The following is a 21,804-nucleotide window of genomic DNA, read 5'->3' on the forward strand; positions in this document are numbered from 1 at the left end:
TTTAAACCAGCGTTCACAAGTGTCTTGAGATGGAGCATGTTCACCATAAGCTTCCTGAAGTATATGATAACCTTCAGCAGCACTTTTCTTCAAAATAAAGTAATGAATTAAAACTTACTGCAAATGTTCTTTTTTTGGCATGAAATTTGACATTTTTAAGCGTAAAAAATATCTATGATGTTAACACCTTCAGAAATTTTGACATGAAGTTTTGAAGCTTGTTGTCAATACAACAAAATAGCATACATATCAGATCGCATATATATCAACATACGTGTAACTCCATCTATTGGAAAAAATCCGCATAATTAACCAGTACACCTAGTGGATCAGCGCTTCCTTTTGATTATCTCAGGGCATGTGTGCAGACATGGGATCTGTGGCACTGGTGTCTGTGTATTTACTGTGAATTACCTACGTTTGAGGGGTTTTGTTTGTTTTGTGTTGGGGGGTCTTTTTTTGGCAGATCAGTGTCTGTGTGTCCAGCTGCCATTTGGTAGCTGTGTGACCCTGGGAAAATGGCTGGTCCTCTGGGTCCCTCTTTTCTCCTTAAAAACAGGGACAGCCGTACCTGCTTGGGAGGATCATGGGGACTCAGTGGTCAGTGCTTAAAAATTGGGTGTGCATTGGAGCACCCCAGAGAAGCTCTGGAGTCAAACACGTCTATGCTGGAGGCACTGTCCTAGACGTGGGATCCCACTCGTAGTCAAACCGAAAGACTCCAGGGAAAAGTAAATACAGAGGGTGGGGTGCAGGATGTGGGTGATGGGACTCATCTGCCTGTAAGACTTGAGGTCCTCAACAGACTGACCTTACCTGTTAGGGGCCTTCCCGCATGTTCCCGGCATGAATGGACATTCCCCAGGGGTTTCTTCTTTCTTTTAACCTGTGTAGGATGCTTCTGTCCTTGGCAAGGACCTGCCCAAGCCCATCTTCTTCAGGCTTGAGGTTGGGGCTGGCCAGCTCTCACACTCCACAGGCTTGATTCGTTCAGAAATTCAGTGTGTGTGCCAGTGGGCAGGCTGGCACTGAGCTGATGTTCCAGGAGTGAGTTTGTCTTGCAGGGTGTGTGTGTCCAGCTGAGAATCCTATCCTATATAATAAAAGGCTAATATGCAAATCTACTGAATGGCGGAACAACCAGTTGCTATGATGTGCACTGACCACCAGGGGGCAGGCGCTCAACACAGGAGCTGCCCACAGGGGGAGCAGCGCGAAGCCAGAAACTGGGCTCATGGCTGGCGAGCGCAACGGTGGTGGCGAGAGCCTGTGCAGCCTCCACGGTAGCCTCTAGTATAATATGTCTTGTGTGGGGAGCCCGAACTCAGGCCCTGGTCCCAGAACTCAGTCCCTGGTCGGGCACCATATGTGGGGAGCTGGCACGGCCATGGCATACTCATGCCAGCTCAGCCTGGTTCAGTGACCCTGAGTGGGGGCGATGAAAGGCTTAGAAAAGACAGACAAGAGAATGAAAGCTGGGTCTCGGTTGGACGCTGCCCCTCTGATGGACAGCGCCAACGCTCACAAGCCGTGTCTTTATTTTATAGTAGATGCCATGAGGCAAAGTAGGGGCGTGATCAAGATGTTTACAACATTCTCGTGGGTTTCGATCCTACTCAACTACATGCACCTGAACTCTATCAAGCCCACATCACTCAGGCACGTGGGGCCACGTGTTCGAACCATAGGTTCAAGCTTACAACGACAGCTGTTGGCTATGATTGTGCTGGGAAGGCTCTGCCCTCCAAGCTGGGACTTGCATGTGGCCATGAGAGGACTGTGCCCTCTCATCAGTCCAAGGCTTGAACCTGTCCAAACACTGTAGCCGCGCCCCACAGTCTTGGACTGAGTAGTCTTTGGTGAGAGTGTGGAGAACAGGTCTCTGAGCAGGAGTTGAGGTTGCCATGGTGGGAGGCGGCCAGCCACGTGATGGTCTGGGGAAGGACTTCTAGCTGAGGGCGCTGGGCTGCAAAGGCCCCTGGGCAGTGGCCAGTGTGGCAGTGGCTGCGGGAGGGGGCAGAGCAGACCAAGAACAGGTTAGGGCAGTGGTCGGCAAACTGCAGCTCGGCAAACTGCGGCTCGCGAGCCACATGTGGCTCTTTGGCCCCTTGAGTGTGGCTCTTCCATAAAATACCGACTTCTGCACATGGGCCACAAAGTTTCAATCGCACTGTACTTGCGCGCCCGCACGTGGTATTTTGTGGAAGAGCCACACTCAAGGGGCCAAAGAGCCGCCTGTGGCTCGCGAGCCGCAGTTTGCCGACCACGGGGTTAGGGTGACCATCCTGATCTTGACCATTCAGGCGGTGGGAGCTCTTTGGAGAGCTGCAGTGATCAGATTTGAAGAAAAGACCCCAAGGTGTCTTTCCGGAAAGTGGCTTAGAAGGGGCAGGGGTAGAAGCAAGAGGCCTCTAGGCGCCCCATGGGGTCGTGCATAGGCCAGCCGTGGCGTTGACTCGGCAGTGGCAGGTGTGGGCCGGTGGGAGAGCCCCCATGTCCTGCTGGAGGCTGGTGTCCCGGACACGCTGCAGGTCCTTTGCCCTGGTGTCCGGGGCCGGGTCTGAGGTGGGAACTGTGTGTGGTTGGTGGGATCTTGCAAACAGCTAAATCCTCCACCGAGCACCTGTGACTGCTGTGCCTTGTGGCTCTCTTGCCTCGTCATTAGTCAGAGGAGCTGACGGGACGGACCCTGCATAATGGCTTGGTCCTCACTTCGTCTTCTCTCAGCTGCTTGGGCCGCCTTCAGGGGCGTGCGAGGCCGGGCTCTGCACGGTTATGCTGTTAGTGAAACAGTATGGCGGTGCCTTTGTCCACTTTCCGCTTTAGCCACTAGAATAACTCTTGGAGCTCGGCAGCTGTTTGCAGTCTGCCCGTTCCCTCCTGGCACATCGGTGGGCAGCTCGGGCAGTGGGTGGGGAAGCTCAGGGGGTTGAGGTGAGTTTTCTGCCCTGGTCTTGGTGGTCGTGGTCAAGACCGGGACGCTGGCGCATGTCCATGTTAATATTTTCAGGTGCCGTTGACCATGGAGAACAAGACCTCGGATGGGGGGCTACTGTACAGTGTGCCAGCATGCCTTGCCCAGTCACCTCAGTTTGGTCACAGGGGAGAGGGAGACAAAATTAGCTGAAAATGTTACCTGAGGCAAGAGGTATATTAAATTTTTATAGGATCCATCGAATAATGGAACGTTGAGGTAAGTTACAGACAGATTTTTGTGAAGCTGCTGTCGTCTCTGGAGGGTGGCCAGTTGGGCTGCATTTAAATGGGGTGGGTGTCAGTTGGCTATAAGGAATTGGGGGGTGGGGTTCGGATTGTAAGAGAAAGTTTATGTAGAAAGTTGCAGAAGTGAGCCAGCTGGGCTGTGTGGGCTCAGGGCACAAGTCACAGATGCAGAAGAAGGGCCCTTGGAGCTTAGGAGAGAGAAAGGCACAGGTGATGGCCTGGGAAGGGTGGGGGAGGGGAAGGTGGGGCGTGCTCGCAGCCCGGGCCTGTGAGCTGCTGCGCCAGGGGAGGTGGCCAGCCCACGCCGCTGTCGCTTCGAGCCTGTCCAGGCCTTGTCCTGGGCCACCAGGGAGGACTTTGGGCCTCAGACTTGCTGTTGGGCTGGTTCTCGCTTTCACTGTGGCCTGTGGAATCGGCCGTGCAGAGTGGAGGCGGAGCAGAGGGTCAGTGGATTCAGGGCACTTCAGCCTCGGCGCCCACTCAGGTCCCTCAGCCTCACACTGCCTCCAGCTGACGTCAGAGATGGGGCCAAATGGTGGCTGGTCCAGGGACCCCTGGGGGGGGCGGGGCTTGCAGGACTGGGGTTCTGGTATTTCGCAGTGTGGGTCGAGAATGGCCACTCAGGAGCCAGTTCCTCGAAGCAGCCCCAGCTCAGGCAGAAGGCAGCCAGGGAGATGTCAGAGCCCTGCCTTTCCTTTGAGGCCACTGAGCCCAAGCTGAGGTCCACTGCGGGGTGGGGCCCTGCTCCCTCTGACCCCACCTGTCTTTGCACCTAAACCTCCGACCCACCATGATGCGGGTCCTACGGCAGAAAGATCCATCCACCCACCCACCTCCCTTCTCTGTGCGGCGGTTTCAGGCTCACGGAAGAGTTTAGATTGAATTGAGATGGGACGGGGTTCTGGTTCCCAAATGGCCATTTGCCACATTAGCTTTGCTCTTCGCACACAAGCAGAAGCACTGCATTTTTCCTGAACCCTCTGAGAATTACTTTAAACACAGAAGTGTTTACAGGTAAAGGATTTCGTTTTTCCTCAATATCAGCACATTCTCCTACAGCCAAGTGTCAAAATGAGGGTTGACCCTGATGCTGATATTGTTGAATCCTCAGCCCTGCGGTGGGTGTTGCCGGCCCCGGTAGCATCTCCCTGCGCACAGGGAAGCCTAGTGGCCTTGCTCCTCGGTCGTCTCAATCCAGAGCACTATGTCCCCCGACGGGGATGTGTTCTGAGAACAGACCGGGCATGTAGCAGACTGTCCCTCCATGTGCGTCTGTCGCGGGTGTTCTGATGAGCCTCGAGTTGTACGCTTTGGGCAGGAGTATTTGGCAGCCCTGTTGGAGGTCACGTGACGGCAGTTTATCTCCGTAGGGTGAGGACAACCTGAACCACGTGGTCACTGAGAGTCTGCTTCCTCCGCTGGGAAGCTGTTACCTTCCCACGGCATTTACTGAGCGAGGTGCAGGGAGGGCGCCTGAGACGGTGTGAATGTGCTGTGATCTTCGGGCTTCTCCCCTGGTCTCGGCCCCGGGTCCTTCCCCGCGTCGGTCCCTGTGCGGGCTGCCGAGTGAGTCTTCCCGGCCCGTCATCTGTGTGCACTGTTTTCATTGCTTCCCTTTTTCTCTTGCGCACAGTGAGGACCCAGGAGAGTGTAAGAGTCCTGGTTTCTTTCTTCATTTCATGGCTTATGTCCTGTATTATCATTGTTCATTTTGGTGCTCATATTGGTTCAATTGGGCCAGCGGTGCCTCTTCAGGCTGGCTACTTAATCTTGTCTCTTTTGACAAGTCTCCCATCCTTTGTTGAGCATTTCTTTACTTTCTGGTTTAATCCCCCCTCCCCATCCTCCATCCCCCCAAGTCACCCTCCTGCCCACGACTGTGTGCTTTCTGATGGACCCTGTGTCGGGATGGAGGGGGTGGTGGGAGTGGTGCCCATTTCTAGTTGTGGGTGGAATACACCGGTGGGCGCCCTGGGCCCACGGACTCAGAGGCCGGGCCTCGCGCAGCTCGGGCCAGCAGTGCCTCCCCAGTGTTGACCTTCGGGGCAAGCTCGGGGCCCGGGTCTGGCCCTTCCATATGGCCCGTGGCTAAAGTTCCCTCCATTCCATAAATAATGGATGACTTCAGCTGCTGGGGCGGGGTGTCTCCTTCTCCCACTTTCTTGTGGTGAGTTTGCATCTGGAGACCTCTGTGGCATTGGAGCCGGAGTTCATTTTAGAAAAGACCCATCAGAGATCGTGTTTCCAGTGACGATCGGGACGGCAGATGTCAGCCTGGTGCCGTGGGTGGCTAAGGGGTGGCCTCAAGTCCCAGCGGTCCTCTCCTTAGGATGATGGTCAGGGAGCAGTGGCCAGAGGCATGGGGAAGGGCGCACACCGAGAATCCAGCGCCACTGACGTCACCTGCCCTGGCCCAGGTGCGCTGCTGGCTTCTCCCTTCTCGGTCAGGAGGAAGGGCTGGTGGTGGGGCCGGGGGAGGGGGGGGACTTCTGCTGACAGTTGATAGTAAGACCCCCTTAAGCCCAGGAGCCGGGGCGGTGTATTTCTCTTTGGAAGTTTTGGCTGCTGTTCCCTTAAGTAAAAGTATACAGACGCTAGGTTTATCTGCTCCAAAAAGTACGGGCCCCTTAGAGAAGTTCAGCAGAGCATACAGCACCTTCGTGGCAGTCACACTCACACGATGACTTGTGCACTCTGCAGGGAGCCGAGCGGTAAGCGCATGAATGTACAGCAGAACCAACTCCGAGAGCGTCTTACTTGACAAGATCAGTCAGACGTGCAGGCGCAGCATCGGGACCAGTTAGCGGTTCCCGGGATTTTTAAATTCTGCCTAAAACATTCAGAATCCCGGGGAAAGAAGTCCGTGCTTCTCCGTGCGTGCCTAACCTGCGCGTGGTTTTCATCCCAGAGAAAGGCCTGCGGTTGGTTCGTTGGTTCCTAGGCCCGGCTCCCAGTCTCATCTGAGAAAGTGCCCTGGGAATAAACTCACATTGACACAGTCCTAATTTTGGAGCTGATTCTATTCAAATTAGCAGCCATCATAGATATTTTGGTCGTCTTTTGTCACGGAGAGTAAGTGTCCCTCCGGGAGTGAGTGGCATTGGCTCTCTCTGGGAGAATCAATAACAGCGCAGGGCAGCGTGGGCCCGCCCTGTTGTTGGAGCCAGGGCTCGATTTAGCTTCCTATTTATAATGGGCTGTTGGAAAATGATCTTTCGTCATTGCTTTTTCATTCTTATTGAAACCAGCCACTGTGTGTTCGTCTCAGTCTGAGGAAGGAGGACCCGAAGGTATGGCGTCCGTGTGACCGACTGTGCTGCCCGCCGGGCCTGCCCGGGTCCTCGCGTCTCGTCAGCACCTTCCCCGGATACTTAGAATCCACCCTGGGTGACCTGTCGGGACCTGGCCAAGGTGGGTGGGGTTAAAGCAGCCGTGGAAATAGAAGAATCTCAGGGCGGCTATAGAACGCTCTGGAACAGAACATGTGTCTGAGTGATGGAGTCTGCTGTGAGCACATGTTCAGCTGCACACGTAACGTGTGTAATAACTGATAGTGAGACCCTGCTTCTGACAGCTCGGGGCAGAAATGATCTCTGGGCCTGGCCTTGCATAGGACACAGGTCCTCTGTCTCCCTGGGCTGTTGATCTGAGCACCAGCCGGGGTGTCCTGCCTGAAAGGTTCTGCTCCATCCTTGGGGACCCTGGTGATGCAGTCAGAGCAGTTTTCTGTGTGGACTGGGGAGCAGCTGGCGTCTGGGATCCACCTGTGTCTGGATTCAGACCCCTTTCTTTAAGCCGAAACCCAAGCTCCTATTGATACCAAGTGTTGAAATGACAGAGGAGACTCCAGTGGTGGCCCGTTCACACTAAAGGCTGTCGAGGTGACCAGAGCATGAACTCAGAGATGGGAAGACTGTGGCATACGGTGGGGTTGGGCACCGGCCACGCCCCCACGGCTCTTTCCTGGGTGATTTCTGCCACTCCCCTGGGTGCTCATTTTTCTGGGGAAGCTCCCATTTGTCCCAAAGAGCTCTTTTGTTGGAAACCCCACTGCGCACCTCGGTGCAGTGTGCCACTTGGCAGCGTCGGCGCCAGGCCTGGGCAAGGAGCTTGAAAGATTGTTCTCGGGCCCAGGAGCTTGGAGCCCAGGGCAGGGTGGTTCTTTCCTTCCTGTCTCCACTTCTGTCCTGTGGCTCTGAAAACACAGATACGGGGAGCGTGCCCTGGGCCACGTGCGCCCTGTCACCCACAGGAGCCTCTGTTTCCCTGCAGATTCCCCTCTTAGCCTTTCGGAAGGGCCCTTCGGAACCGAGCCAGCTGGCCCGTTCTCTGCTCCCTGGCCCGTGCCATCCCCATCGGCCTTGTTTTATTTCATTTGAGTCTCACAAGTTTTTACTGCCATCTTTCTGGTCTTACTTTGCTTGGGGGGCAGGCTCTGCCCGCCTCGTTCCAATAATGCAGTCTTCAGCATGTTGGATTAATTTCCTGTTCCACATTGACGCCAGCTTCCTGCACAAATGACTGATTTGTTAGTGGCTTTACCACTTCCTCCAGCCGTGGGGCTCTGCGTGGATGTCCCAGTTTTCCCGTTCATTCCCTGAATCCTGGTGGCCCTCATCCAGTGCCAAGGACTGCCAGCCTTCAGCAAGCTCTCTGGCTTATGGAGCCCCCGTCACCTGGGCTCTGCCAACATGGCTGCCCCGTCCCCCTCAGCACAGGAGGGTGCTGCCCAGCACAGCCCACAGAGGCACCTGGATGCCAACGGGGTCCTGCTTTACACACAGACGGGGCTGCTCAGAGGGGCTGGCGCAGGTAATGGCTGCACTCGGGCTTATTCTTTACAGGAATGCAGTGTTGGGAGGGTGGTAACTTGTTCTCTTTAGTTTAACATTTATGATATACTAGAGGCCCAGCGCACAAAATTCATGCATGGGTAGGGTTCCTAGGCCTGGCCAGCGGTCAGGTCCCATCAGGTTCCCCATCTCCTCTTTCCCTCGCTCCCTCAGCGCCCCACCAATGCCACTGGTCGCCAGCCATGTTCCTCGCCGCCCCCTGGTGGTCAGCACACGTCATAGTGAGCATCCAACTCCTAGTAGAACTTCCAAGGGGGACAATTTGCATATTAGCCTTTTGTTAGATAGGATTTTAGAACAATTTTAGATTCACAGAACACGTGAGAAGATAATACAAAGATTCCCATATGCCCATTTTCCCTTTGGTGGGTATCTCCATAGTTATGAGGCATTTGCTATAACTAAAGTCCCTAGTTAATTTAGAGAAGTAACTGGATCCTTCTTTATCATTTAATTTCTTAAGGGTTGTTTCTATGTGTATGCGATGCAGTGAAGGAAATAGTTCCACGTCGTTGGTTTCTGTTCAGTTTTCAGGGAGGGGGTGTCAGGGCAGCAAATTTGTAAACGACGAAATTCTCTCTGAAGCTCCACTGAAGGGGGTTCCGTCGGCAGAAGTCTCTTCCTGGTTATACAGCTAAGCAGAGGGGACCGCGTCCTAGCGCGGAACTAACTCTGGAAACCACAGTGGTGCGAATGGAAACTGAGCAAGTCCACGCTGCACGAAGCTCATTGTTGTGGGCGTTTTAGAGATTGGACTCACCCGGATCCTGATTTTGGAATTGAAAACCCTGCAAGGCTGGGTGTGGCTGCTCTGCAGTGCTGGGGGAGGGGTCCACAGAGGAGCTCTGACTGGGGGGGGGGGGGAAAAATCACTCGGGGACAAAGCGGGACCGGGGAGCCTTGGTCATGGGCGTCCGGCAGGAAAGGACAGGCCCCGAGGCTGTCTGCGGGGAGGGGGCGGCACCTGCTGTGCCCAGGCCTTCCTGGGCGGCACAAGTTCATTCTTGCGGCTTCTCTTCCCGATCAGGAGCTGGAGCATCAGAGATGAAATGGGTCCAAGATCCAGCAGCGTGTTCAGGGGCCCAGGCCTTGTGCAGAGGGAGGCGGGCCTGCTATTTGCCGGCGGGAAACGGGGGTGACAGAGACGGCAGATACACAGGGCCTGGTCCTCCCTTGCTGGGCCGAGTGAGCCTGGGCTCGGAGTCCCAGAGGAGTTGGTGATGCAGGGGTCACCTCCCAAAGCTGGTAGTCCCAACATCCTCTCCAGGCCTGGCACGCGGGCCCCAGAGCAGTGGCTCCCAAAGCCCTCTGTGTGGGGGCTGGCGGGAAACCAGCACGGCCCCTTCCCAGGAGCCCCCGATCTGAGGGCATGGAAACCATAGGAGCTGCCCTTCTTGGCCCAGGACCTGGGCGTTTGCAGCACCTTATGGGGGGGTACTGATCCTCTAGTGCTCGCTTCTTGCTGTGCATTGGTTCCAGGACCCCCACAGATACCAGAATCCCCTGTGTGAAATGGGGCAGTATTTAATAGAACCTCCTCCTCCCTCTCTCTCTCTCACACACACACACACACACACACACACACACACACACACCCTCCCGCGCACCCCCCCCCCCAACACACACACTTTAAATCATCTTTAGGTTACTTATGACAATGTAAATACTGTATAAATAGTTATACTATATTGTTTAGGGAATAATGACCCCAAAAGTCTGTACACGTTCACTAAAATGCAGCCACCACAGATGTAACTGCATAGTGTACACCAGCAACAGTGTAGCATTTTCTAAAAACATTTCATTTTTGATCCACTGTTGGTTGAGTCCATGGATGTGGAGCCCGCGGATGCGGAGGGTCTGGCTGTGACCCTGACTGGTCAGCACGTCCCAGGTGTTGCTGGGTTTGGGGCACAAGCGGGGGCCTCCATCAGTTTCTGATGGTGGCTGGGCCTTCCTGGAAGGACCGCATCCCAGAGCCATGGGACATTTCAGGTCAGAGCTCTTGGCAGGGAGAGCGGCTTTCCGTGTGAATTGTTGTTTTGCCATGAGACATGCATTCCTGCCAGCAGGTGAGTTGGTGAGATCTCTGGGTGTTCTCTGAGGTGGTCCCCGATGGAGGCGCAGTTCCTGTGGAGACTGGTTCCCGGCCCGGGCAGGGGCCAGTTCTGTGTATTTCCAGTGCGAACCTTTTTCCCTGACGCAGAGCTGCCGCACGTGTCCAGAGCATTTTATGTTCTAAGCGACAGTGTGGTCCCTGTGGGGCATTTAAGATAACCATTAAAGAATATTCTCGTGAAACTAAAACCCTAAATATGCAAAACTCGGCCAAGACGGAAGAAAGGAACAAAACCAGCTTTGAGCTAAGTAACCAAACCAGAAAGGTTTCATTCTTCTCTCCCTTCCTGTGACCTTGACCACAAACCTCGGGCTGTGTCCCCACTTCCTCCCTCCCTGGGTGGGGAGGGGCCAGAGTGGGCAAAGGCAGGCTGGTACCAGCTACTCTGAGTGTCGGAAACCAGCCTGACTGTGGCCTCTGCATGTTCTCTCCAAGACGCCCGGCCCCCAAGCGTGACCCCAAAGTGGCTTTTTCAGCAAGTTGACCTGTTCGTGCCTGGCCCAATTCTAGCGAGAAAAGTCCCACCAGGCGTGGGATTAGGGTGAGGAATAGTAACAGCCCAGGGAGCAGTGGGTCCCCCAGACTCCCAGGCCAGCGCCTCCAGCTGGGACCAAGGTGTCTTCCACCCTGAAAAGCATGGTGCTTCCTTCCTCTCCATCATTCGGCCTCGGACTTGCTCTCCCTCCAGTTGTCCGCTGCGCCATCTAAGCTACTTATACATTCATTGCTCTGGATGAAATAAAAAAGCAAGCGGCAGCGATTTATTTTTTGGTGCATTTTAAATAACTCTGTTCCTACAGGAAGGGGAGTTGGGTAATTAAATTACAGTGCGCGCCAGGTTCGGGTGCGAGGTTTCAGGTGCCTGGAAGGGCGCTGACAACGCTGGTGCAGTGAACACCCGGGTCCCCTCCCCACGCCTGTCCTCGCAGACACCTCCGGCTTCAAGAGCCGAGACCCAGCTGCAGGGGAGCTTTCTGCTTCGAGCCTTTGTTTACTCTGGAAGTTGGTCCAGTGCGTGAATTCCAGTAAAGCTGTCACCCATGCAAAACGCAGCAGCAACTCGGGATGTTGTTCAGCCACTGTCGGCGCTGCGCCATCCGTGAGTTGATAAATCGTGGAGATTGATTTGGTAAGAATCGGCACCTTCACGTGGCAGTGAATTTTACTGCTGGCGGGGAGCCGGGGCCCAGAGTGTCGCCCCGGTTCCCTGTGTGTTGAGAGGAGCGGCTCTGCCGCAGCCAGAGCGGATTCTGTGCTCGCCGTCTCGTGGGTTCCTCACGTGGCCCACGCCAGGCTGTGAGCAAACATTTGTGCCTCGTTGGGGTGTGGTGGACCTTGCGACATGCGTGTGACACGCATGCACGTGTCTTACAGATTGCGTGATTGTAGGAGCACGTGATTAGCTTTCCAGGTCTCTTTGTAAGAGGGGTGAAGACTCCAGGCCCCAGCTGCTCCTGGCCACCCATTTTCCCTGCACGTCCACTCGGTTCTGCCACCGCTGCACCTCCGTCCCCCACGTCCTGTCTGCTCTGGGCCTCAGCTTTGTCATTTTAAATGATGCTAACACCGTCCCTAGTTCCTACGGCTGTTGGGAAGGCGGGTTAGTCCACACAGCATCCTTAGCACGGTGCCCAGGACTCTTAACTTGGGAGTTGTTCCTGCGACAGCTGCCGCTCCCCGTGATGCTGCTGAGGGTTGTAGTGGCCGTGAGGGGTTTGGACCTCACCAGTGGGCACAGGACCTGGTGTGCCGGCCTTGCCATCACCCGGCTTTGCTTTTAGAGACCCTGTTCTCCTGGTGGCTGAGTCCCAGGCCACCCTAATCAGGATGGGAGTCCTCTCTAGCTGAGCGGAAGAGATGTGGTGTTCGGTTTCGAACAGCCTGTGCTGTGTCTGGGAGCTGGGGGCAAGGAGGAGAGGGAGCCCCCTCCCTCCCCCAGGCTGCTCCTCAAGGAGAAACCACCCCCTAGGAATGTGTGGGTGCTGGCCACTCCACCAGGGCAGTTCCTACCAGGAAATGTTTTTAGAGCTTGGCTGGCCCAGCGGATGGAAATACGATGTTTGCTCGAGCAATTTGCTTCGTCCTGGAAACATCCCTGGACAGTGCCAAGCCCGCGGAGGGGAGCAGTGCGCTCAGCCCGTTGGGACACCCAGGCCGGGAGTTGGAGTGAAACCGTGGTACATACCAGGCGGTTTGCCTCCGCGGGGCCTCGTGGGAGCTTGGGATCGCAAGGGCCACGGGGAGCTGGAGCCGAGAGGCTGCGAGTGCCCTTGGGCACAACTGGGGCAGGCTGGAAGATTCTAGAACCGGGAAACATTTACAGCTGTGAGGCGGCATTATTGTCTGAAATCTCTGACTCCCTGGCCCTCCTTGGTCTGTCCTCCCAGAGGGCGCTCAGCCCTGCCCGGCACCTGAGTACAGCCACAGGCCGGGCTCCAGAGCTTTCCTTCCGGAGCCTGAGCGTCACCCGTTCCCTCCACATCAGCTTCAGGTTGGTCGCTGCAGATGAGCTGTGAGCCAGGCAGGCAGACAGACACGGGAAAGCCAGTCCTGGTGAGTTACAAAAATTGCATTTCCATTTAAAAGCCACTTGAAACCTTTCCTTATTTAAAAAAAAAGATTATTTCAGAGCAAGGGAGAGAGAGAGAGAAACATCAATGATGAGAGAGAATCATTGATCAGCTGCCTCCTGTATACCAGCCACTGGGGATTGCGCCCACAACCCGGACATGTGCCCTGACTGGGAATCAAGCTGACCACTGGCCAGGCAAAAAAAGAAATCTTGAACTCAAACAATTTCAAATGACTTACTGGTGGCGCCTCCCTGAGGCGGGGTAGCAGGTAGTGCGGGGCGATGGTCTGCGTGGAGGTGGGAGGCGGGAGCCCGAGCGGCGGCAGCCCCTTGTTTTCTGTCGTGGATTCCCGTGGAGTGTCGGTGGAGGTAAAAATAGCATGCGGTGCCTGAAATAGATGGCCGTGGGGCGTGCGTGTGCGCCTGGCTGCAGGCTGTCCCATATGCTCCAACTCTCCGTGTCGTTCACTCTTCAAAAGAGTGACTTGGGTTCGAGGTTCTCAGCATCCACGTGCTTTACAGGTCATGGGTGGGGCTGTGGCACGTGTTCACAGGGGCGACGGCCTCCTGGTCGATCCTGAACCCCACCTTACCCTAAGTGTCTCCCCAGAAGAGCAGCCAAGCCAGGCCTCATACAGACTCCCCGACGCACCCCGTTCCTGGCTCTCTGGCTTCCAGTGAGCCAGCTGGGGCAGTGTGCTGGCTGCAGGCCGTGGCTTTTCCGGGACAGCTGGGAACCAGGGCGGGTCCATGAAGGCAGGTCTTGGGGCCAAGCTAAATCTCATCTAAATCATGGTATTTTTCGAAATCACACACTCTGCGTTTCCTCCATTTCTCACTACGGTTGTCCACAGTTTTACCTTTCAAATGGAAGCGCATGCCTCCTCCAGGGCGGCAGCTGACTTTTCTCCTCTGCGGCCGACAGCTCACCAGAACCCTGAGGCAGCAGCACTTTCAACTCCAGCCTGGACTCTTTCTCTTTGCGATGCCCCTTTGGGTCAGCAGCTGCCCCGGAAAGTTGAGGACTGGTGTGCAGAAACCTCCCGCCCTCCCTGGTGGCAGAAGAGCGTTCTGGGGGCCATAGAAGACCCCAGGCCCTGGGACGTGGGCGTTGGTGGCGACGCCTCCCAGAACGTGGCTGGCTCAAACCTCCCATCTACGCGCACAGTGTGGGTTCGCGTCTTAACAAGGGTGTAGTTGTGATGCTCGCCTGCTGCGCGGTCTTAACGCCGCCCTCCTGCTGCCGGGGGTCAGTGAGGGGAGCAGAGGTGGTGGGAGGAGTGGTTCGCACACGGGCGGCGCCCAGAGGAGCCCTAGACCCAGCGCTGTGTGGACGGTGCTCACCGCGCCGTCGGAGACCTGTCTGTGACGCTCCTTGGCGTTTGCTCATGCCCCTGCTCTGTAAAGTGCCCGCCTGTGGGAAGAAGGGAAACAGTTCCTGGCTGCCTGCCCACCTGGTCTTGACAAAGAAAGGGGCTCGTTCTTCCAGCGTAGGTGCAGCGACGCCCTGCTTTGCCTGCTGTATGGGGTTCAGTTTCGGGGACAGCTCGGAGTTTCAGTCGGGGCTTCTGTAAAGCTCTGTGGCTGTTCGGGAAGAACAAACAACAGTTTTCCAGAAAGCCTCCGAGTTTTCTGGGGCTCCGACGAGAAGCCTGGAACGGCCCCCAGTGTGCGGTTCCTGCCGCCCTGTGGTGGGGGCTTGTGGACAGGAGACGGGCCAGCCCTCCCCCCAGGCCCAGCCCTGTGACCTGTCAGAGCCATAACAAAGACCAGGCCAGCCTGTCGCCAAGAGAACAGGATGCGCTCTTGAAGGAGGATTAAAAGGTAAGTTGGATCTGGGACAAATCAGGTCCAAAAGCCCGGGCTTTTGTCAACAAATGAACTTGGCCCTATTTTAAGCCGCACATGTTATGTACCAGGACTTCCTGTTTTTCCAGAGAAAAACGTCTTTTGGTTTTTGTGATGATGGATTTATTGAAACATTTGCTGTTCAAGTGACCCAAGTAGTTTTCCAACCAAAAAGTAAAACTGGAGATTGTGTGACCCGGAGAGGTAACACGTGTGCACACGCAGCGAGAATGCGTTTCCCGGGACGGCTCGTTCAGGAGGCCCCTGCCCTGTCATGAACAATGAACAAAGAGCTGATTGCCAGTCAGGGTCCTAGACGACTCACAGCCCAGGGCTTGGCTTGTGCGGGGCGGGGGCTGCGCGGGGACAATTGAAAGGGGGTTTTTGTTGTTCTCTGGGCTAAGTTGAGCCATGTGCTCTCTTTCTAGGAGCCTGGTCCGGCCAATCAGAGCTGCTAAGTCCCGCCCACTTCCTGCCGCCCTCTCGACACCGACAGATGTTTTTTCTTACTAGTGTCACTAGGCCTCTGTGCGCGCTGACCTCATCAAATTGTATTGGGGCCATTTTCATAACTTTTGTTTCTAAAAACCCGTTTAACCCTTCCTGAGCTCCCCTCTGAGAATAAGATCACCCTGCTTCCTGCTTCTGCCCAGTTTTCGTTTGGCCCCTGGACCTGGTGGCGGGTGGACTGAGCCCACCCGGGTCTGGTTTCCACAGAGCGGGGTGAGCCCACAGCTGAAAGCTGGAAGTCTGCCCCGAGGACAGACTCACAGACATGGATGCAGGGCAGTTCCCAGCACCTCCTGGGAGAGAACCGCCCAGAATGTGCAGGCGTTGCACTGATCTGTGCGAGGACCGCTACTCATCGAACAATGGGGGCCCCGGGGGAGGGACTGGGAGGTGGTCCTCAGTAGGCATACCTCAGGGCACCTGTGCGACCCAAAGTGGGCTGGGAGTGATGGCATGGGAGGTCCTAGGCCTGTGGAAGTTTCTGGAGCCACACCCCTCGTCTGAGTGCAGACCCCCCTCCGGCCAGGGGCTGTGTGTGGTGGAGGCGGAAGGATGGGGTGGTGCTCCAGCCTTCACTTGAAGCTCACACACAGAACAGCAGTGACTCGAGGGAATGCGTGCGCGCCCTGGCCCTGCCCCTCGAGCTCTGGGCTGTGATGTTATGTGAGAGGAGTGGACTTCCTCTGGGCTACCCCTTCTGAAAATGTGGGGGTCGGTGGCGCCTCTGCTATACGAGCACCTGGAAGTCTAGGAGCTCCCCGGAAGCCTCACCCAGAACAGGTTTGTGGCCCGAGACGGGCGATGGTGCAGGTGTGTTCTCCGAGGTGCGGGCGCCTTGCTTTGTGTTGGTGCAGAAGTGTTTGCGGGCCGCCTGCACATGTGCCGGTGAGTGAGCGCTCAGAAGGCACGCGGCCGCCCACAGCGCTCCGTGCGCCAGCTGTGGTGACAGTGGTGCGTGTGGGCAAGAACATCCCAGCCTTCGGAGCGCAGTCAGAGCTGTCCGTCCCCTGGTCCCTCCCACAGAGGGAGCCCCTGCCAGTGGCCCGAGCAAGCTTTCTAGTGAGATTCCAGCCCGTTTCCCTTCCTTGTTCTGCTGGCCTGTCTCTTGGCCAACTTGTGTGGGTATTCCATCCCCCTCGGGTCTGATGGGCTCCACCTCTGGGGTGTTAGTTGGGGTTCAGGGGCCGTGGGTGGGGCTCAATGAGATGGAACTGCACGTTTTCAGCCTGGATGGCATGGCTGAAGATGGCTCCGGGCTTTCAAATTTCTGGGCCAGCAACACCTGGCAGAGCTGCTGGGGATGACATGGGGTCCTGGGCATGAGGTGGGGTCCCTGGGGATGATGTGAGGGTCCCAGAGGATGACGTGGGGTCCCAGGGATGACAGGTCTTAGGGGATGACATGGGGATCCTAGGGATGATGTGCGGTCCTAGGGATGACGTGGGGTCCTAGGGATGCTGTGGGGTCCTAGGGATGACGCGGGGTCCTAGGGGATGACGTGGGGTCCTAGGGATGACGCGGGGTCCTAGGGGATGACGTGGGGTCCTAGGGATGATGCGGGGTCCTAGGGGATGAGCGGAAACATGGGCTAGAAGTGACCTGGAGTTGTTGCGTGTCAGGGCCTCAGTCTGTGAGGGCAGCAGTTTGGGTTTGTTAATTTCTCAAGTCTCAAAATGTTCCAGAAATGCCATGATTCCAGGAAGCCGTCCAGGGCCACAAAAGCATGTGTGCATCTGTGCACACACATGTGCGGTTTTGTGTACCCACCCACAGCTACACTCCAGGCCCCTCTGCCCCTTGGGTTCCTGGCATCTCAGGGCCATCTGTCATTTCTCATCTGTCATTTCTCGTCGCGGGAAAGGGCTCGTCTATGCTCTGAAACTGAGCAGATGGACCTTCGTGTCACCTGCTCCTCTCCTCTGACTGGGAGAGCTCCGCGGCAACGCTGCCGTTCGAGGACCAGAAAGCGGGAGGCTGTTCCCCAGTGACTCACCAGGCGGCTAGAGGGCTCATCTGAACGTGGGCCTGGTTTTATGGGTGCGCCTGGGTCCGAGTGAGGGCCCGGGTGCCTCCGTTTAGTCTGCATGTGGGGCACAGCTCTGGAATGTATCTTAAGTGTCGGGTGAGTGAACAGCACCTCGGATGACCCTTCTCCATGCCTGTGGGTTGCCGATGTTCGGAGAAGTTTCCTGGGAGATTACGGAGCAGGAGGCTGCATCTGCAGGCGGCTGGGGGTTTACGGCGTTGGTGGCCTGCGTTAGCGTCCTCTGTCCTGTGGGGCATGGAAACGTGGTGGCACTGCAGTCCACGCGTGTTCTCGCTTATCCATAACTCTGCTGTCACTGGACTCTCTCGGTGCCACAGGGAATCTGATGGTCAGGAGAGGGGCTGCACCACTGGCCAGCTTCTCAGAAGTTCATGTTACACCACTTGCTTTGCTTTTACAAAAGACCTGCATGAATACCTGCTTTTGTTGATGAAAGAAATCGGACAACTTTTGCTTTTACCAAAAAAGGTAAAAAGTGAAAATAACATTTGTTTTGTGAACTGTTACTGTGTCAGCGGAGCCCGGGTGAGGGCGACCCTGCTTTTACTGTCCGTAAGTGTTAGTTAGGTTTATGATTTGGTGGGTTATTTTTGGGTGTGGGAGTGCTCAAAAAATTTCCCATATCCTATATAATGAAGAGCTAATATGCTAATTAGATTGGACGGCGGAACGATCTTCCGGAACGACCAGTGGGCAGGGACCGGGGCCGGGAGGCAACCAGAGCTGCGAGGGCCGAGCCCCTTGCACTAATTTCGTGCATCAGGCCTCTAGGAAATTAATAATTGCTTCTTTGCTTTACGCCATGTCTGCTTACGGGAGTGTTCATGGGAACGCTGTACTTCGGACAGTGGGGACCCTGTGTTGTGCAAGCAACACCTCATTTGAAATAAAGGATGGGCCACCCCAGGCAGACAGAGCCACTCCTGTTTTGTGGCCCTAAATGTTGGCCCCTCAGACATGGGAGTGGTGGGCACACTCTCCTGGTGCTACGGGCTGGCCTGCAGGTTTTGAACAGGTTACTCAGGAGCCTGTTTGGTTTGGGCCCCGCCTGGCTGCTCTGATCCACTCGCCGCTGAACTTGGGACCAAGGCTGGTCCCTGCTGCTTCAGGAGGCGGTGGGTTTAGAGCAGCGGTTCTCAACCTGTGGGTCGCGACCCCTTTGGCGGTCGAACGACCCTTTCACAGGGGTCGCCTAAGACCCTCCTGCATATCAGATATTTACATGACGATTCATAGCAGTAGCAACATTACAGTTATGAAGTAGCAACGAAAATAATTTTATGGTTGGGTCACAACATGAGGAACTGTATTTAAAGGGCCAGAAGGTTGAGAACCACTGGTTTAGAGGGAGCTCTCCTGCTGTCTGTTTTTGAGATCAACTTTCCAGACACTTGCTTTCTAAAAATGGACCAAGAACCCAGCCAGCCATCATTTCCTCTGATAACTTATCTCGACCACACGCCTAAAGGCCCTCTCTGGCTGAAGGCCCTCCTGCAGGCAGCCTCTGACCCCGGGCCTTCCTGTTGGCCTCTCTCAGCCTCTCCCTGGTCTAGCAGGTGGCCCACACGCCTAGCTGGGTTGTCCACCTTGAAGTGGGCTGTGAACAGAGGTCAAAGTGAGTCCCACCAATGTGGTTTGGAACAAGGTGGGGAGGGGCTTGTGATGTCAGAGCAGGAAGGGCAGAGAGAGGCTCCCGCAGCCTGTGGCCTGGAGAAGGTGGAGTCAGAGCTCAGGTGGGGCACTCGGATCTCCATGTGTGGGTCCTTCCAGAGGCATCACCTGCCAAGTCAGGCCAAGAATAAGCCATATCCTTGGGGCATCTGTTGCTATGGCAACCTTAGCTTTGCTTGGTGCTGAGAGGATGCTGGTCCTGTGGAGGGTGGGACATGTGTGTCCCCTACTTCAGCACTGATGGACTGGACCAGCCCCTCCTTTCCTTCTCCAGCCTGAACCTTGTGGGCGCTCTGCAGGGGTGTGGGGCAGGCTTGATGCGCTGCATCTGTGGTCAGCTCTCCCTCTGCTGTGGCCAGCCTGGCAGGTGGAGGGGCCCAGAGAGAAAGCCCTCCCTCCGCTGTCACTGCCGGCCGGAATCAGCTCCTGGAAAATCCACTTTTCCCTCCTCCCTCTCCAAGAGAGTGTCTGTGGGGAGGTGGTGTATTCTGAGGCGTCCAAGGTTCACAGCAAACACCCCGGGGGGTGAGGGAACTGAGCGGCCACCGGCCGGCAGGTGTGCCTGTGCCTGGAAACTGGTTTGTCATGGGAACCCTGGCAGGCCTTCGCCAGTCCCACCTCAGCCCTTTCCTCGTAAACTATGTCCCTGCCAAGTTGCTTTCAATTCCCATCACTGTGGCTCATTCCTCGTTGACGGATCTTTAAACCAGGCGCCCAGGCACAATGAAAACTCATTCTTCAGGGTGGCCTCTGGCCCCTCTACTCCATGACCTGCCTCCATAGCAGGCCTCCAGCTCGGGACCACACTGCCAGCCCCGAGGCACAGGCCACGGGCAGACGCCACTGTGGTCCCCTGCCCCTGGCGGGGGTGTTCCTAAGGCCTGAGCATGTTTTCTGTAAGGGCGATGGGTGGTGCCCGTCCCTTCTGCATCTTGAGACTGAGGGGAAATGCAGTGTGTCATCCTGAAACCACCCCGACTTTTTTCCGGGAAACCTGGACTCTTGCTCCAGGTTCTCCAAGAGGCCAACTTGGGGTGGACAGGAGCTGGGGGGGTCCTGGCCAAGCAGCTCAGGCCCACAGCCTCAGAGGCCAAGCAGGGCGTGCAGTGCCCTCTGCCGGCCACAGGGCCCCATCGCTGGGCACCAGGCCTGCTCTGGGAAGGCCTGGAACAGAAGCCAGCTCCACACACACATGCTGTGAGCCAGCCCGGAGTGCAGAGAGCAAGCCCTCCCTGCGGATTCCCACCGCAGGGTGCTGGTCTCACAGGCAGCTGTGTCCCCCAGGGAGGTGGTGCTCGAGGAGGCAGCAGTATTTGAGGCATTCCAGGGGCAGCCAGTAAGAGGCAGGCGTCTGCCGAGCCTGACATTAGGATCTCTAAAAACTTAAGATCCCAACATTACTATTTGTTTAAAAAGGTTTCTTAAATATATTTTTATTGATTTCAGAGAGGAAGGGAGAGAGAGAAACACCAATGATGAGAACAAATCACTGATTGGCTGCCTCCTGCACGACAGACCAAGCCCGCAACCTGGGCATGTGCCCTTGACTGGAATCGAACCGGGGACCCTTCAGTCCACAGGCTGACGCTCTATCCACTGAGCCAAACTGGCTAGGGCTGATAACCAACTTACTAGTATTCCTGTAATTGTCTTTATTAGACATTTAAATACAAGTATAGTTCATATATGTTAGAATAAGCCAAATAATCCAAAGTTGCCTTAAAAATGTTAAATTTTTACTACTCTCCACTCCCCACCCCCCATTCCTTAGACTCTGTATTTTCAAGTTTAGCACAAGCTTAGCGGTGGCGTCCATACAGCTGTCTCCTGTGGCTCCTGCCTATGTGGCCCCCAGGCCCAGCCCTCAGTGGCTATCAGCTGCTTCATCTGTGGTTTCACTCCGCACTGGACCGTACAACAGACGCATGTGGCTGCACGATTGTATCACAGGCGGCAGACACCACCCTCGGGTGACCTCTGGGCCCTGGAGGACCTCCCTGTGGCGGAGGCCAGTCTGCGGGCATTTTCTGAGAACTTTCTCACTCTGGATGCATCCTCCGAGCGGTGTTCACTTTCCTTGCTCAGTGGAAGCATTCTGCAGAGATTTCCTGCTCTCTGTATGCAGCTTAAGGGTGAGTTGTCGGGTCAGGGTCAAGGTCAGGGTGGACCCCATTCAGCTGGTCTTGGCCACTCTCCTGCCCAAGGGGAGGAAGGGTCGGAAAATGGGGCCGGAAGAACCAGCCTGTGTTCCTGGTTCCTCAGTCCCAACGCCAGGCGTGAGGAAGGCCCGTTGACCCCTCCTCTCCGTGCAGATGCGAGTTTACTTGCCTTTATCCTTTTTGTTTTGTTTCGCTTGTATTTTTAAAGGATGCTTTATTACAACTGTTTATTTCTAAAGCATATTTTTAAGTCAAGTGCTTTTAAAGCGTGTGGAAATCCTTCACACGGGAGTCTCGCTTTCTTCATCAGGGAAGACAACTCGGAACTCTCATTACGACACACACAACACAGCCTATTCGGAAAAGCGGCGTCGCTCCTGCTCTGGCCCCTGCTGCCTCGCTGGTTCGTCCGGCGCGTTTCTGCCTTCGCTCCCTCTTGTGATGGCCTCTGACCTCGCAGGCCACCTGCCAGCACCGGGCCTCCACGCGCTCAGACTCGCTTTCTCTGTTTGTTCTCTGGCAGGACGAGCTCTGGGGCAGCTATGGGTCTGCACAGCTCCTTTCTGTGTCTCCTTCAAAGCCCCAAAGAATCCTTGGGGGGAAGGGGGGCAGGTACAGAGAGTGAGGTCACAGGCCCGAGGTCCTTACCTGACACCCGCATAGAGAAGCTCAGGAATTTGAATTCCCTTGTCACCCACTTGGTGGCAGGTTTTGACCTGCCCTGAATTGTTGAAGGTGGTTTTTATACTCGTATATTAATCCAGTCGGGTGAGCGTGTGCCTGTGTTCCGGTGTAGAAATGTT

The 21,804-nt window shown here is 55.8% G+C and overlaps 1 protein-coding gene across 5 annotated transcripts in view; it reads left to right on the plus strand.

Moving 5' to 3' along the window:
- CTBP2 (C-terminal binding protein 2) overlaps window positions 1–21,804 on the plus strand; it is a 102,975-nt gene that overhangs the window by 52,068 nt on the left and 29,103 nt on the right. Inside the window, exon 1 of one of the 5 annotated variants that reach the window (XM_005880843.2) lies at window positions 12,723–12,747. The exons of the other annotated variants lie outside the window; for them this stretch is intronic. The gene's annotated coding sequence lies outside the window, so the exon portion shown is untranslated. Of the gene's footprint in view, window positions 1–12,722; window positions 12,748–21,804 lie in introns of those variants that run through there. 5 annotated transcript variants of the gene reach the window in all.

This window comes from Myotis brandtii, unplaced genomic scaffold (assembly GCF_000412655.1).
Source record: "Myotis brandtii unplaced genomic scaffold, ASM41265v1 scaffold656, whole genome shotgun sequence".
Classification (NCBI taxonomy): domain Eukaryota; kingdom Metazoa; phylum Chordata; class Mammalia; order Chiroptera; family Vespertilionidae; genus Myotis; species Myotis brandtii.